Genomic DNA, 19,881 nt, shown 5'->3' with positions numbered 1-19,881 from the left:
ATGACATAACTTCTTTCAAATCTCTGTCCAATAATGTGTGTTCTCAAACAAAGCATTGTACGTCTTTTTCTGGAAGAGGATATCAATACACAAGCAAAACTAACACAAATTAGCCTGCATCAAGAAAACAACCACTGTCCCTGTGTGAGATGTTTCATGCATCAGGAGGCAACCTGTATTCATACTGTTCTTCCACTTGTGCCTCTAACACACGGTGCAAAGTTACTTGTGTTCTTCTTCTAACTGGTCTGATGTTTCAATGCCTTCAGTACAGCATCACTTTTGTATTTCTTCAAATGTCCATTCACACTTCTACCATCAAGGAGCAACATCAAACGTCTTCTTCACATTTCCACAGTAGAGATTCACTTTCCACCTGTTGTTAGACAGTTGTTTATCATGCTGCCATTTGCAAGTTCTTTCCAACAGCTAATGATGCAGGTGCACTCCATCAGACATGAACGTTATTCTCACAACACAGACTCATTCACGAAAAGATATCTGTTACTTGTAGTTATCACACGAGTAGCAGCAAACACATTAACAATGCGTATTAAAGAACTTGCCTACACAAAGAAAACAGAAGAAACCTTCACACTCGCCATTCTATCACGTACTGATCCTTAAATCAACCAAAAATCCACAAAAATTACACAGCAAAAATCCAAGAAGTAATGCAAACACACATTATTTGCCATACCTAGGATTTTCAAAATTCTCAACTCAAAATACATTCAGCCTTATCACCTGACACACACACACACACACACACACACACACACACACACACACACACACACTCTAACACACTTAAAATTCCATCGCAACGACAACTGCTGATGTATCACTGAGGGGTTACACCTTTGAGTTGAGCTACCCTCTGACAAATCTACAAAAGATGTCAATCAGTATATGAACGGAGCTGACATCCACAACTAGTGCCTCTTGGTTAATCATTAGATCTAACACAACAAAAATCTAACTGCCATTACTATGCAGCACAATTCTCCAAATACTGTGATAACAAAACACAATCTCTATCAAAGACCACTTTCTCTGAAACAAAATCACTAAGTACAATTACCAAGTATCCATCCAATTTGGTTCGGTCCTACGCTGGATTGGTTGGCAGCTCAGCCCATGCTATTCCACACAATCGGTTCCTGTCGTTCTCACACGGCATCTCACCGAGAGAAACAATTGTCTCTCCAAGTTATAGTCATTTAATTCTCACAACAAGAGAGAGTCTTCTGTGGGCTCTTTCTTCTCACATCTAGTCACAAACGATGCTTTCACCTCAACAACTTATCAGCTCAATTCAACAGCAGAAACAAGTTCCATCTATTTCGATCCTCCTCAGGTTATTTTGTAATATGTGGCTCGCACCCACTTTCTGTTCAGCTCCATGTGCAATCCCATCATTACTGAAAGGAGTAATTGATTGATCAACAGTTGCACATACTGGCCAACAGGCAAGGCATTAAGTTGACAGCACATTTGCTGTCATGTATTCATATTATCATTTAAACAAATGAACAACCAAATATTTTCTCACTATTATCCATAGAAGCATACACATTTTCTGATAACATTCCTACACTTTTCTAGTACAGTCATTAGCACGGTGTAACACAGCAATTGTCTTCCGTATTAAAAGAATAATGACATCACTGTAAATAGGACCAACTATCCAAAAATTAGCAAGACACGCACGTACCTCGATACTTCAACCTGTCACTGTGACACTTTCACATTCAAATTGACCCTCCACAAACTTTGCATAACTTCAAATACAACATGCACAATTAAATTTCAATCTCCCTCTCATTCCTTAAATATCTTTAGGACTAAACTTTTGTATTCAAACACTATTCCTTACCTCATCAACATTTCCTTTTGGTACTTCAATGTGCAGCAACTATTCTCCACTGCAAGTCTGCCTTCAGCATATGCTAATGATAACGCACTGCTTTGCTTCTTCACCGCATAAAAAATAGTAAATGGACCCGGCTCAAGAAAAGCACCAAACTATGAAATACGACTTCCAACAAGCTTCAAAAACTTAGCTCTGCTCTCTCAAATTTCTCCAACGCATCACTGCATGAAAACCTCACTGTCTTAATCCGCTATCGGTGAAATCGATAATATTCACTAGCATCGATCATCCTGTCAAAGCAAGACACGTATCACCAAGGCATGTTATATGTAAAACAAATGTTTCAAGCATTGCTATAATAACAACACACTGTACTCTAAACTGCCACTTCTGAAAATGACAGTTACTAATTCTTCTTAAGAATTTCAAACACTCATCATATACCTAATTAACACACATATCCCGTGTCTTAAGTAAACTATGTCATTTTTCATAGTAGCTCTCTTCCCCCACCTAGTACTCAACTATTCATGAACACACAAAATACTGAACTCTGAGAGAACAACGCTATTCTCCACTAACTCTGTGCCACTTCTCACTGTATAAAGATGCAATGCCCTGTGCTTAAGATAGTACACCCAACTGCAAATAATCACACTAAACAGATCTGACTATATCAAAAGTACAAATTTAACAATAGCTAAGGACAACTAATAGTGATCCTTCACAATTTACTTAGTTCTTACACTAGTCAACGAATTCGACAAGCAAACTGCAAACATATTCACAAACCTTTACTTCCAATGGGAGCTGACGCCAGTAGATACGTAGCTTCCCAACACATTGCAATTTGTGAGTCAACCTTCTATACAATTCCAATGCACAGTAATTGTAGTATCACTTGAATATATTCAGCCAGACGTCTTCTAGAAAACTTCCATTTCAAGTCTCGCTCTAGTGCCACATGGCGTTTTCACATTCAATTATGGGATTGCGTTCATTTGTCTATATCGATATACACTGAAAATAGCTGCAATGAACATGTAAGACCCATTACATTAGTAGCACACTGAGAAAATCTTCTCACATGGCCACCAGTTTAGTCTGCTCACTCAAAAAGTACATACTCACTAACCTTCTGTGCAACAGCACTGTAGTCTGTCAGCTAATGTCATACAAATTCCAAGTGCCAGCTTGCAGACAATGTCATGACATTCAAGAGCTTGGGATTACCAGCAACTTAATCTCATTGCCATTCCACTAACACTTGCCAAATGAAATCTCCAAAACTCAACAGGATATCTCTCTTTTGTTCAAAACTCATTTCCAACCATTCATGACATAACTTCTTTCAAATCTCTGTCCAATAATGTGTGTTCTCAAACAAAGCATTGTATGTCTTTTTCTGGAAGAGGATATCAATACACAAGCAAAACTAACACAAATTAGCCTGCATCAAGAAAACAACCACTGTCCCTGTGTGAGATGTTTCATGCATCAGGAGGCAACCTGTATTCATACTGTTCTTCCACTTGTGCCTCTAACACACGGTGCAAAGTTACTTGTGTTCTTCTTCTAACTGGTCTGATGTTTCAATGCCTTCAGTACAGCATCACTTTTGTATTTCTTCAAATGTCCATTCACATTTCTACCATCAAGGAGCAACATCAAACGTCTTCTTCACATTTCCACAGTAGAGATTCACTTTCCACCTGTTGTCAGACAGTTGTTTACCATGCTGCCATTTTCAAGTTCTTTCCAACAGCTAATGATGCAGGTGCACTCCATCAGACATGAACATTATTCTCACAACACAGACTCACTCACGAAAAAATATCCGTTACTTTTAGTTATCACACGAGTAGCAGCAAACACATTAACAATGCGTATTAAAGAACTTGCCTAAACAAAGAAAACAGAAGAAACCTTCACACTCGCCATTCAATCACGTACTGATCCTTAAATCAACCAAAAATCCACAAAAATTACACAGCAAAAATCCAAGAAGTAATGCAAACACACATTATTTGCCATACCTAGGACTTTCAAAATTCTCAACTCAAAATACATTCAGCCTTATCACCTGACACACACACACACACACACACACACACACACTCACACACTTAAAATTCCATCGCAACGACAACTGCTGATGTATCACTGAGGGGTTTCACCTTTGAGTTGAGCTACCCTCTGACAAATCTACAAAAGATGTCAATCAGTATATGAACTGAGCTGACATCCACAACTAGTGCCTCTTGGTTAATCATTAGATCTAACACAACAAAAATCTAACTGCCATTACTATGCAGCACAATTCTCCAAATACTGTGATAACAAAACACAATCTCTATCAAAGACCACTTTCTCTGAAACTAAATCACTAAGTACAATTACCAAGTATCCATCTAATTTGGTTCGGTCCTACGCTGGATTGGTTGGCAGCTCAGCCCATGCTATTCCGCACAATCGGTTCCCGTCATTCTCACACGGCATCTCACTGAGAGAAACAATTGTCTCTCCAAGTTATAGTCATTTAATTCTCACAACAAGAGAGAGTCTTCTGTGGGCTCTTTCTTCTCACATCTAGTCACAAACGATGCTTTCACCTCAACAACTTATCAGCTCAATTCAACAGCAGAAACAAGTTCCATGTATTTCGATCCTCCTCAGGTTATTTTGTAATATGTGGCTCGCACCCACTTTCTGTTCAGCTCCATGTGCAATCCCATCATTACTGAAAGGAGTAATTGATTGATCAACAGTTGCACATACTGGCCAACAGGCAAGGCATTAAGTTGACAGCACATTTGCTGTCATGTATTCATATTATCATTTAAACAAATGAACAACCAAATATTTTCTCACTATTATCCATAGAAGCATACACATTTTCTGATAACATTCCTACACTTTTGTAGTACAGTCATTAGCATGGTGTAACACAGCAATTGTCTTCCGTATTAAAACAATAATGACATCACTGTAAATAGGACCAACTATCCAAAAATTAGCAAGACACGCACGTACCTCGAAACTTCAACCTGTCACTCTGACACTGTCACATTCAAATTTACCCTCCACAAACTTTGCATAACTTCAAATACAAAATGCACAATTAAATTTCAATCTCCCTCTCATTCCTTAAATATCTTTAGGACTAAACTTTTGTATCCAAACACTATTCCTTACCTCATCAACAATTCCTTTTGGTACTTCAATGTGCAGCAACTATTCTCCACTGCAAGTCTGCCTTCAGCATATGCTAATGATAACGCACTGCTTTGCTTCTTCACTGCATAAAAAATAGTAAATGGACCCGGCTCAAGAAAAGCACCAAACTATGAAATACGACTTCCCAACAAGCTTCAAAAACTCTTAGCTCTGCTCTCTCAAATTTCTCCAACGCATCACTGCATGAAAACCTCACTGTCTTAATCCGCTATCGGTGAAATCGTTAATATTCACTAGCATCGATCATCCTGTCAAAGCAAGACACGTATCACCAAGGCATGTTATATGTAAAACAAATGTTTCAAGCATTGCTATAATAACAACACACTGTACTCTAAACTGCCACTTATTTACAACTGCAAATGACAGTTACTAATTCTTCTCAAGAATTTCAAACACTCACCATATACCTAATTAACACACATATCCCGTGTCTTAAGTAAACTATGTCATTTTTCATAGTAGCTTTCTTCCCCCACCTAGTACTCAACTATTCATGAACACACAAAATACTGAACTCTGAGAGAACAACGCTATTCTCCACTAACTCTGTGCCACTTCTCACTGTATAAAGATGCAATGCCCTGTGCTTAAGATAGTACACCCAACTGCAAATAATCACACTAAACAGATCTGACTATATCAAAAGTACAAATTTAACAATAGCTAAGGACAACTAATAGTGATCCTTCACAATTTACTTAGCTCTTACACTAGTCAACGAATTCGACAAGCAAACTGCAAACTTATTCACAAACCTTTACTTCCAATGGGAGCTGACGCCAGTAGATACGTAGCTTCCCAACACATTGCAATTTGTGAGTCAACCTTCTATACAATTCCAATGCACAGTAATTGTAGTATCACTTGAATATATTCAGCCAGACGTCTTCTAGAAAACTTCCATTTCAAGTCTCGCTCTAGTGCCACATGGCGTTTTCACATTCAATTATGGGATTGCGTTCATTTGTCTATATCGATATACACTGAAAATAGCTGCAATGAACATGTAAGACCCATTACGTTAGTAGCACACTGAGAAAATCTTCTCACATGGCCACCAGTTTAGTCTGCTCACTCAAAAAGTACATACTCACTAACCTTCTGTGCAACAGCACTGTAGTCTGTCAGCTAATGTCATACAAATTCCAAGTGCCAGCTTGCAGACAATGTCATGACATTCAAGAGCTTGCGATTACCAGCAACTTAATCTAATTGCCATTCCACTAACACTTGCCAAATGAAATCTCCAAAACTCAACAGGATATCTCTCTTTTGTTCAAAACTCATTTCCAAGCATTCATGACATAACTTCTTTCAAATCTCTGTCCAATAATGTGTGTTCTCAAACAAAGCATTGTATGTCTTTTTCTGGAAGAGGATATCAATACACAAGCAAAACTAACACAAATTAGCCTGCATCAAGAAAACAACCACTGTCCCTGTGTGAGATGTTTCATGCATCAGGAGGCAACCTGTATTCATACTGTTCTTCCACTTGTGCCTCTAACACACGGTGCAAAGTTACTTGTGTTCTTCTTCTAACTGGTCTGATGTTTCAATGCCTTCAGTACAGCATCACTTTTGTATTTCTTCAAATGTCCATTCACACTTCTACCATCAAGGAGCAACATCAAACGTCTTCTTCACATTTCCACAGTAGAGATTCACTTTCCACCTGTTGTCAGACAGTTGTTTACCATGCTGCCATTTGCAAGTTCTTTCCAACAGCTAATGATGCAGGTGCACTCCATCAGACATGAACGTTATTCTCACAACACAGACTCACTCACGAAAAAATATCCGTTACTTTTAGTTATCACACGAGTAGCAGCAAACACATTAACAATGCGTATTAAAGAACTTGCCTAAACAAAGAAAACAGAAGAAACCTTCACACTCGCCATTCTATCACGTACTGATCCTTAAATCAACCAAAAATCCACAAAAATTACACAGCAAAAATCCAAGAAGTAATGCAAACACACATTATTTGCCATACCTAGGATTTTCAAAATTCTCAACTCAAAATACATTCAGCCTTATCACCTGACACACACACACACACACACACACACACACACACACACACTCTAACACACTTAAAATTCCATCGCAACGACAACTGCTGATGTATCACTGAGGGGTTACACCTTTGAGTTGAGCTACCCTCTGACAAATCTACAAAAGATGTCAATCAGTATATGAACGGAGCTGACATCCACAACTAGTGCCTCTTGGTTAATCATTAGATCTAACACAACAAAAATCTAACTGCCATTACTATGCAGCACAATTCTCCAAATACTGTGATAACAAAACACAATCTCTATCAAAGACCACTTTCTCTGAAACTAAATCACTAAGTACAATTACCAAGTATCCATCCAATTTGGTTCGGTCCTACGCTGGATTGGTTGGCAGCTCAGCCCATGCTATTCCACACAATCGGTTCCCGTCGTTCTCACACGGCATCTCACCGAGAGAAACAATTGTCTCTCCAAGTTATAGTCATTTAATTCTCACAACAAGAGAGAGTCTTCTGTGGGCTCTTTCTTCTCACATCTAGTCACAAACGATGCTTTCACCTCAACAACTTATCAGCTCAATTCAACAGCAGAAACAAGTTCCATGTATTTCGATCCTCCTCAGGTTATTTTGTAATATGTGGCTCGCACCCACTTTCTGTTCAGCTCCATGTGCAATCCCATCATTACTGAAAGGAGTAATTGATTGATCAACAGTTGCACATACTGGCCAACAGGCAAGGCATTAAGTTGACAGCACATTTGCTGTCATGTATTCATATTATCATTTAAACAAATGAACAACCAAATATTTTCTCACTATTATCCATAGAAGCATACACATTTTCTGATAACATTCCTACACTTTTCTAGTACAGTCATCAGCATGGTGTAACACAGCAATTGTCTTCCGTATTAAAACAATAATGACATCACTGTAAATAGGACCAACTATCCAAAAATTAGCAAGACACGCACGTACCTCGATACTTCAACCTGTCACTCTGACACTGTCACATTCAAATTTACCCTCCACAAACTTTGCATAACTTCAAATACAACATGCACAATTAAATTTCAATCTCCCTGTCATTCCATAAATATCTTTAGGACTAAACTTTTGTATTCAAACACTATTCCTTACCTCATCAACATTTCCTTTTGGTACTTCAATGTGCAGCAACTATTCTCCACTGTAAGTCTGCCTTCAGCATATGCTAATGATAACGCACTGCTTTGCTTCTTCACCGCATAAAAAATAGTAAATGGACCCGGCTCAAGAAAAGCACCAAACTATGAAATATGACTTCCCAACAAGCTTCAAAAACTCTTAGCTCTGCTCTCCCAAATTTCTCCAACGCATCACTGCATGAAAACCTCACTGTCTTAATCCGCTATCGGTGAAATCGATAATATTCACTAGCATCGATCATCCTGTCAAAGCAAGACACGTATCACCAAGGCATGTTATATGTAAAACAAATGTTTCAAGCATCGCTATAATAACAACACACTGTACTCTAAACTACCACTTATTTACAACTGCAAATGACAGTTACTAATTCTTCTCAAGAATTTCAAACACTCACCATACACCTAATTAACACACATATCCCGTGTCTTAAGTAAACTATGTCATTTTTCATAGTAGCTTTCTTCCCCCACCTAGTACTCAACTATTCATGAACACACAAAATACTGAACTCTGAGAGAACAACGCTATTCTCCACTAACTCTGTGCCACTTCTCACTGTATAAAGATGCAATGCCCTGTGCTTAAGATAGTACACCCAACTGCAAATAATCACACTAAACAGATCTGACTATATCAAAAGTACAAATTTAACAATAGCTAAGGACAACTAATAGTGATCCTTCACAATTTACTTAGCTCTTACACTAGTCAACGAATTCGACAAGCAAACTGCAAACATAATCACAAACCTTTACTTCCAATGGGAGCTGATGCCAGTAGATACATAGCTTTCCAACACATTGCAATTTGTGAGTCAACCTTCTATACAATTCCAATGCACAGTAATTGTAGTATCACTTGAATATATTCAGCCAGACGTCTTCTAGAAAACTTCCATTTCAAGTCTCGCTCTAGTGCCACATGGCGTTTTCACATTCAATTATGGGATTGCGTTCATTTGTCTATATCGATATACAGTGAAAATAGCTGCAATGAACATGTAAGACCCATTACGTTAGTAGCACACTGAGAAAATCTTCTCACATGGCCACCAGTTTAGTCTGCTCACTCAAAAAGTACATACTCACTAACCTTCTGTGCAACAGCACTGTAGTCTGTCAGCTAATGTCATACAAATTCCAAGTGCCAGCTTGCAGACAATGTCATGACATTCAAGAGCTTGGGATTACCAGCAACTTAATCTCATTGCCATTCCACTAACACTTGCCAAATGAAATCTCCACAACTCAACAGGATATATCTCTTTTGTTCAAAACTCATTTCCAAGCATTCATGACATAACTTCTTTCAAATCTCTGTCCAATAATGTGTGTTCTCAAACAAAGCATTGTATGTCTTTTTCTGGAAGAGGATATCAATACACAAGCAAAACTAACACAAATTAGCCTGCATCAAGAAAACAACCACTGTCCCTGTGTGAGATGTTTCATGCATCAGGAGGCAACCTGTATTCATACTGTTCTTCCACTTGTGCCTCTAACACACGGTGCAAAGTTACTCGTGTTCTTCTTCTAACTGGTCTGATGTTTCAATGCCTTCAGTACAACATCACTTTTGTATTTCTTCAAATGTCCATTCACACTTCTACCATCAAGGAGCAACATCAAACGTCTTCTTCACATTTCCACAGTAGAGATTCACTTTCCACCTGTTGTTAGACAGTTGTTTACCATGCTGCCATGTGCAAGTTCTTTCCAACAGCTAATGATGCAGGTGCACTCCATCAGACATGAATGTTATTCTCACAACACAGACTCACTCACGAAAAAATATCTGTTACTTTTAGTTATCACACGAGTAGCAGCAAACACATTAACAATGCGTATTAAAGAACTTGCCTACACAAAGAAAACAGAAGAAACCTTCACACTTGCCATTCTATCACGTACTGATCCTTAAATCAACCAAAAATCCACAAAAATTACACAGTAAAAATCCAAGAAGTAATGCAAACACACATTATTTGCCATACCTAGGATTTTCAAAATTCTCAACTCAAAATACATTCAGCCTTATCACCTGACACACACACACACACACACACACACACACACACACACACACACACACACACTAACACACTTAAAATTCCATCGCAACGACAACTGCTGATGTATCACTGAGGGGTTTCACCTTTGAGTTGAGCTACCCTCTGACAAATCTACAAAAGATGTCAATCAGTATATGAACTGAGCTGACATCCACAACTAGTGCCTCTTGGTTAATCATTAGATCTAACACAACAAAAATCTAACTGCCATTACTATGCAGCACAATTCTCCAAATACTGTGATAACAAAACACAATCTCTATCAAAGACCACTTTCTCTGAAACTAAATCACTAAGTACAATTACCAAGTATCCATCTAATTTGGTTCGGTCCTACGCTGGAGTGGTTGGCAGCTCAGCCCATGCTATTCCGCACAATCGGTTCCCGTCATTCTCACACGGCATCTCACTGAGAGAAACAATTGTCTCTCCAAGTTATAGTCATTTAATTCTCACAACAAGAGAGAGTCTTCTGTGGGCTCTTTCTTCTCACATCTAGTCACAAACGATGCTTTCACCTCAACAACTTATCAGCTCAATTCAACAGCAGAAACAAGTTCCATGTATTTCGATCCTCCTCAGGTTATTTTGTAATATGTGGCTCGCACCCACTTTCTGTTCAGCTCCATGTGCAATCCCATCATTACTGAAAGGAGTAATTGATTGATCAACAGTTGCACATACCGGCCAACAGGCAAGGCATTAAGTTGACAGCACATTTGCTGTCATGTATTCATACTATCATTTAAACAAATGAACAACCAAATATTTTCTCACTATTATCCATAGAAGCATACACATTTTCTGATAACATTCCTACACTTTTCTAGTACAGTCATCAGCATGGTGTAACACAGCAATTGTCTTCCGTATTAAAACAATAATGACATCACTGTAAATAGGACCAACTATCCAAAAATTAGCAAGACACGCACGTACCTCGAAACTTCAACCTGTCACTCTGACACTGTCACATTCAAATTTACCCTCCACAAACTTTGCATTACTTCAAATACAAAATGCACAATTAAATTTCAATCTCCCTCTCATTCCTTAAACATCTTTAGGACTAAACTTTTGTATTCAAACACTATTCCTTACCTCATCAACATTTCCTTTTGGTACTTCAATGTGCAGCAACTATTCTCCACTGCCTTCAGCATATGCTAATGATAACGCACTGCTTTGCTTCTTCACCGCATAAAAAATAGTAAATGGACCCGGCTCAAGAAAAGCACCAAACTATGAAATACGACTTCCCAACAAGCTTCAAAAACTCTTAGCTCTGCTCTCTCAAATTTCTCCAATGCATCACTGCATGAAAACCTCACTGTCTTAATCCGCTATCGGTGAAATCGATAATATTCACTAGCATCGATCATCCTGTCAAAGCAAGACACGTATCACCAAGGCATGTTATATGTAAAACAAATGTTTCAAGCATTGCTATAATAACAACACACTGTACTCTAAACTGCCACTTATTTACAACTGCAAGTGACAGTTACTAATTCTTCTCAAGAATTTCAAACACTCATCATATACCTAATTAACACACATATCCCGTGTCTTAAGTAAACTATGTCATTTTTCATAGTAGCTCTCTTCCCCCACCTAGTACTCAACTATTCATGAACACACAAAATACTGAACTCTGAGAGAACAACGCTATTCTCCACTAACTCTGTGCCACTGCTCACTGTATAAAGATGCAACGCCCTGAGCTTAAGATAGTACACCCAACTGCAAATAATCACACTAAACAGATCTGACTATATCAAAAGTACAAATTTAACAATAGCTAAGGACAACTAATAGTGATCCTTCACAATTTACTTAGCTCTTACACTAGTCAACGAATTCGACAAGCAAACTGCAAACATAATCACAAACCTTTACTTCCAATGGGAGCTGACGCCAGTAGATACGTAGCTTCCCAACACATTGCAATTTGTGAGTCAACCTTCTATACAATTCCAATGCACAGTAATTGTAGTATCACTTGAATATATTCAGCCAGACGTCTTCTAGAAAACTTCCATTTCAAGTCTCGCTCTAGTGCCACATGGCGTTTTCACATTCAATTATGGGATTGCGTTCATTTGTCTATATCGATATACACTGAAAATAGCTGCAATGAACATGTAAGACCCATTACGTTAGTAGCACACTGAGAAAATCTTCTCACATGGCCACCAGTTTAGTCTGCTCACTCAAAAAGTACATACTCACTAACCTTCTGTGCAACAGCACTGTAGTCTGTCAGCTAATGTCATACAAATTCCAAGTGCCAGCTTGCAGACAATGTCATGACATTCAAGAGCTTGGGATTACCAGCAACTTAATCTCATTGCCATTCCACTAACACTTGCCAAATGAAATCTCCACAACTCAACAGGATATATCTCTTTTGTTCAAAACTCATTTCCAAGCATTCATGACATAACTTCTTTCAAATCTCTGTCCAATAATGTGTGTTCTCAAACAAAGCATTGTATGTCTTTTTCTGGAAGAGGATATCAATACACAAGCAAAACTAACACAAATTAGCCTGCATCAAGAAAACAACCACTGTCCCTGTGTGAGATGTTTCATGCATCAGGAGGCAACCTGTATTCATACTGTTCTTCCACTTGTGCCTCTAACACACGGTGCAAAGTTACTCGTGTTCTTCTTCTAACTGGTCTGATGTTTCAATGCCTTCAGTACAGCATCACTTTTGTATTTCTTCAAATGTCCATTCACACTTCTACCATCAAGGAGCAACATCAAACGTCTTCTTCACATTTCCACAGTAGAGATTCACTTTCCACCTGTTGTTAGACAGTTGTTTACCATGCTGCCATTTGCAAGTTCTTTCCAACAGCTAATGATGCAGGTGCACTCCATCAGACATGAATGTTATTCTCACAACACAGACTCACTCACGAAAAAATATCTGTTACTTTTAGTTATCACACGAGTAGCAGCAAACACATTAACAATGCGTATTAAAGAACTTGCCTACACAAAGAAAACAGAAGAAACCTTCACACTTGCCATTCTATCACGTACTGATCCTTAAATCAACCAAAAATCCACAAAAATTACACAGCAAAAATCCAAGAAGTAATGCAAACACACATTATTTGCCATACCTAGGATTTTCAAAATTCTCAACTCAAAATACATTCAGCCTTATCACCTGACACACACACACACACACACACACACACACACACACACACACACACACACACACACACACACACTAACACACTTAAAATTCCATCGCAACGACAACTGCTGATGTATCACTGAGGGGTTACATCTTTGAGTTGAGCTACCCTCTGACAAATCTACAAAAGATGTGAATCAGTATATGAACTGAGCTGACATCCACAACTAGTGCCTCTTGGTTAATCATTAGATCTAACACAACAAAAATCTAACTGCCATTACTATGCAGCACAATTCTCCAAATACTGTGATAACAAAACACAATCTCTATCAAAGACCACTTTCTCTGAAACAAAATCACTAAGTACAATTACCAAGTATCCATCCAATTTGGTACGGTCCTACGCTGGATTGGTTGGCAGCTCAGCCCATGCTATTCCACACAATCGGTTCCCGTCGTTCTCACACGGCATCTCACCGAGAGAAACAATTGTCTCTCCAAGTTATAGTCATTTAATTCTCACAACAAGAGAGAGTCTTCTGTGGGCTCTTTCTTCTCACATCTAGTCACAAACGATGCTTTCACCTCAACAACTTATCAGCTCAATTCAACAGCAGAAACAAGTTCCATGTATTTCGATCCTCCTCAGGTTATTTTGTAATATGTGGCTCGCACCCACTTTCTGTTCAGCTCCATGTGCAATCCCATCATTACTGAAAGGAGTAATTGATTGATCAACAGTTGCACATACTGGCCAACAGGCAAGGCATTAAGTTGACAGCACATTTGCTGTCATGTATTCATATTATCATTTAAACAAATGAACAACCAAATATTTTCTCACTATTATCCATAGAAGCATACACATTTTCTGATAACATTCCTACACTTTTGTAGTACAGTCATTAGCATGGTGTAACACAGCAATTGTCTTCCGTATTAAAACAATAATCACAATACTGTAAATAGGACAAACTATCCAAAAATTAGCAAGACACGCACATACCTCGAAACTTCAACCTGTCACTCTGACACTGTCACATTCAAATTTACCCTCCCCAACCTTGCATAACTTCAAATACAACATGCACAATTAAATTTCAATATCCCTCTCATTCTTTAAATAACTTTAGGACTAAACTTTTGTATCCAAACACTATTCCTTACCTCATCAACAATTCCTTTTGGTACTTCAATGTGCAGCAACTATTCTCCACTGCAAGTCTGCCTTCAGCATATGCTAATGATAACGCACTGCTTTGCTTCTTCACTGCATAAAAAATAGTAAATGGACCCGGCTCAAGAAAAGCACCAAACTATGAAATACGACTTCCCAACAAGCTTCAAAAACTCTTAGCTCTGCTCTCTCAAATTTCTCCAACGCATCACTGCATGAAAACCTCACTGTCTTAATCCGCTATCGGTGAAATCGTTAATATTCACTAGCATCGATCATCCTGTCAAAGCAAGACACGTATCACCAAGGCTTGTAATATGTAAAACAAATGTTTCAAGCATTACTATAATAACAACACACTGTACTCTAAACTGCCACTTCTGAAAATGACAGTTACTAATTCTTCTTAAGAATTTCAAACACTCATCATATACCTAATTAACACACATATCCCGTGTCTTAAGTAAACTATGTCATTTTTCATAGTAGCTTTCTTCCCCCACCTAGTACTCAACTATTCATGAACACACAAAATACTGAACTCTGAGAGAACAACGCTATTCTCCACTAACTCTGTGCCACTTCTCACTGTATAAAGATGCAATGCCCTGTGCTTAAGATAGTACACCCAACTGCAAATAATCACACTAAACAGATCTGACTATATCAAAAGTACAAATTTAACAATAGCTAAGGACAACTAATAGTGATCCTTCACAATTTACTTAGCTCTTACACTAGTCAACGAATTCGACAAGCAAACTGCAAACATAATCACAAACCTTTACTTCCAATGGGAGCTGACGCCAGTAGATACATAGCTTTCCAACACATTGCAATTTGTGAGTCAACCTTCTATACAATTCCAATGCACAGTAATTGTAGTATCACTTGAATATATTCAGCCAGACGTCTTCTAGAAAACTTCCATTTCAAGTCTCGCTCTAGTGCCACATGGCGTTTTCACATTCAATTATGGGATTGCGTTCATTTGTCTATATCGATATACACTGAAAATAGCTGCAATGAACATGTAAGACCCATTACGTTAGTAGCACACTGAGAAAATCTTCTCACATGGCCACCAGTTTAGTCTGCTCACTCAAAAAGTACATACTCACTAACCTTCTGTGCAACAGCACTGTAGTCTGTCAGCTAATGTCATACAAATTCCAAGTGCCAGCTTGCAGACAATGTCATGACATTCAAGAGCTTGCGATTACCAGCAACTTAATCTAATTGCCATTCCACTAACACTTGCCAAATGAAATCTCCAAAACTCAACAGGATATCTCTCTTTTGTTGAAAACTCATTTCCAAGCATTCATGACATAACTTCTTTCAAATCTCTGTCCAATAACGTGTGTTCTCAAACAAAGCATTGTATGTCTTTTTCTGGAAGAGGATATCAATACACAAGCAAAACTAACACAAATTAGCCTGCATCAAGAAAACAACCACTGTCCCTGTGTGAGATGTTTCATGCATCAGGAGGCAACCTGTATTCATACTGTTCTTCCACTTGTGCCTCTAACACACGGTGCAAAGTTACTTGTGTTCTTCTTCTAACTGGTCTGATGTTTCAATGCCTTCAGTACAGCATCAATTTTGTATTTCTTCAAATGTCCATTCACACTTCTACCATCAAGGAGCAACATCAAACGTCTTCTTCACATTTCCACAGTAGAGATTCACTTTCCACCTGTTGTCAGACAGTTGTTTACCATGCTGCCATTTGCAAGTTCTTTCCAACAGCTAATGATGCAGGTGCACTCCATCAGACATGAACGTTATTCTCACAACACAGACTCACTAACGAAAAAATATCCGTTACTTTTAGTTATCACACGAGTAGCAGCAAACACATTAACAATGCGTATTAAAGAACTTGCCTAAACAAAGAAAACAGAAGAAACCTTCACACTTGCCATTCTATCACGTACTGATCCTTAAATCATCCAAAAATCCACAAAAATTACACAGCAAAAATCCAAGAAGTAATGCAAACACACATTATTTGCCATACCTAGGATTTTCAAAATTCTCAACTCAAAATACATTCAGCCTTATCACCTGACACACACACACACACACACACACACACACACACACACACACACACACACACACTCTCTAACACACTTAAAATTCCATCGCAACGACAACTGCTGATGTATCACTGAGGGGTTACACCTTTGAGTTGAGCTACCCTCTGACAAATCTACAAAAGATGTCAATCAGTATATGAACGGAGCTGACATCCACAACTAGTGCCTCTTGGTTAATCATTAGATCTAACACAACAAAAATCTAACTGCCATTACTATGCAGCACAATTCTCCAAATACTGTGATAACAAAACACAATCTCTATCAAAGACCACTTTCTCTGAAACAAAATCACTAAGTACAATTACCAAGTATCCATCCAATTTGGTTCGGTCCTACGCTGGATTGGTTGGCAGCTCAGCCCATGCTATTCCACACAATCGGTTCCCGTCGTTCTCACACGGCATCTCACCGAGAGAAACAATTGTCTCTCCAAGTTATAGTCATTTAATTCTCACAACAAGAGAGAGTCTTCTGTGGGCTCTTTCTTCTCACATCTAGTCACAAACGATGCTTTCACCTCAACAACTTATCAGCTCAATTCAACAGCAGAAACAAGTTCCATGTATTTCGATCCTCCTCAGGTTATTTTGTAATATGTGGCTCGCACCCACTTTCTGTTCAGCTCCATGTGCAATCCCATCATTACTGAAAGGAGTAATTGATTGATCAACAGTTGCACATACTGGCCAACAGGCAAGGCATTAAGTTGACAGCACATTTGCTGTCATGTATTCATATTATCATTTAAACAAATGAACAACCAAATATTTTCTCACTATTATCCATAGAAGCATACACATTTTCTGATAACATTCCTACACTTTTCTAGTACAGTCATCAGCATGGTGTAACACAGCAATTGTCTTCCGTATTAAAACAATAATCACATCACTGTAAATAGGACCAACTATCCAAAAATTAGCAAGACACGCACGTACCTCGAAACTTCAACCTGTCACTCTGACACTGTCACATTCAAATTGACCCTCCACAAACTTTGCATAACTTCAAATACAACATGCACAATTAAATTTCAATCTCCCTCTCATTCCTTAAATATCTTTAGGACTAAACTTTTGTATTCAAACACTATTCCTTACCTCATCAACATTTCCTTTTGGTACTTCAATGTGCAGCAACTATTCTCCACTGTAAGTCTGCCTTCAGCATATGCTAATGATAACGCACTGCTTTGCTTCTTCACCGCATAAAAAATAGTAAATGGACCCGGCTCAAGAAAAGCACCAAACTATGAAATATGACTTCCCAACAAGCTTCAAAAACTCTTAGCTCTGCTCTCTCAAATTTCTCCAACGCATCACTGCATGAAAACCTCACTGTCTTAATCCGCCATCGGTGAAATCGTTAATATTCACTAGCATCGATCATCCTGTCAAAGCAAGACACGTATCACCAAGGCATGTTATATGTAAAACAAATGTTTCAAGCATTGCTATAATAACAACACACTGTACTCTAAACTGCCACTTATTTAGAACTGCAAATGACAGTTACTAATTCTTCTCAAGAATTTCAAACACTCACCATATACCTAATTAACACACATATCCCGTGTCTTAAGTAAACTATGTCATTTTTCATAGTAGCTTTCTTCCCCCACCTAGTACTCAACTATTCATGAACACACAAAATACTGAACTCTGAGAGAACAACGCTATTCTCCACTAACTCTGTGCCACTTCTCACTGTATAAAGATGCAATGCCCTGTGCTTAAGATAGTACACCCAACTGCAAATAATCACACTAAACAGATCTGACTATATGAAAAGTACAAATTTAACAATAGCTAAGGACAACTAATAGTGATCCTTCACAATTTACTTAGCTCTTACACTAGTCAACGAATTCGACAAGCAAACTGCAAACATATTCACAAACCTTTACTTCCAATGGGAGCTGACGCCAGTAGATACATAGCTTCCCAACACATTGCAATTTGTGAGTCAACCTTCTATACAATTCCAATGCACAGTAATTGCAGTATCACTTGAATATATTCAGCCAGACGTCTTCAACAAAACTTCCATTTCAAGTCTCGCTCTAGTGCCACATGGCGTTTTCACATTCAATTATGGGATTGCATTCATTTGTCTATATCGATATACACTGAAAATAGCTGCAATGAACATGTAAGACCCATTACGTTAGTAGCACACTGAGAAAATCTTCTCACATGGCCACCAGTTTAGTCTGCTCACTCAAAAAGTACATACTCACTAACCTTCTGTGCAACAGCACTGTAGTCTGTCAGCTAATGTCATACAAATTCCAAGTGCCAGCTTGCAGACAATGTCATGACATTCAAGAGCTTGGGATTACCAACAACTTAATCTAATTGCCATTCCACTAACACTTGCCAAATGAAATCTCCAAAACTCAACAGGATATATCTCTTTTGTTCAAAACTCATTTCCAAGCATTCATGACATAACTTCTTTCAAATCTCTGTCCAATAATGTGTGTTCCCAAACAAAGCATTGTATGTCTTTTTCTGGAAGAGGATATCAATACACAAGCAAAACTAACACAAATTAGCCTGCATCAAGAAAACAACCACTGTCCCTGTGTGAGATGTTTCATGCATCAGGAGGCAACCTGTATTCATGCTGTTCTTCCACTTGTGCCTCTAACACACGGTGCAAAGTTACTTGTGTTCTTCTTCTAACTGGTCTGATGTTTCAATGCCTTCAGTACAGCATCACTTTTGTATTTCTTCAAATGTCCATTCACACTTCTACCATCAAGGAGCAACATCAAACGTCTTCTTCACATTTCCACAGTAGAGATTCACTTTCCACCTGTTGTCAGACAGTTGTTTACCATGCTGCCATTTGCAAGTTCTTTCCAACAGCTAATGATGCAGGTGCACTCCATCAGACATGAACGTTATTCTCACAACACAGACTCACTCACGAAAAAATATCCGTTACTTTTAGTTATCACACGAGTAGCAGCAAACACATTAACAATGCGTATTAAAGAACTTGCCTAAACAAAGGAAACAG

Source organism: Schistocerca serialis, chromosome 10 (assembly GCF_023864345.2).
Source record: "Schistocerca serialis cubense isolate TAMUIC-IGC-003099 chromosome 10, iqSchSeri2.2, whole genome shotgun sequence".
Classification (NCBI taxonomy): domain Eukaryota; kingdom Metazoa; phylum Arthropoda; class Insecta; order Orthoptera; family Acrididae; genus Schistocerca; species Schistocerca serialis.
This window is presented reverse-complemented; position numbering follows the sequence as displayed.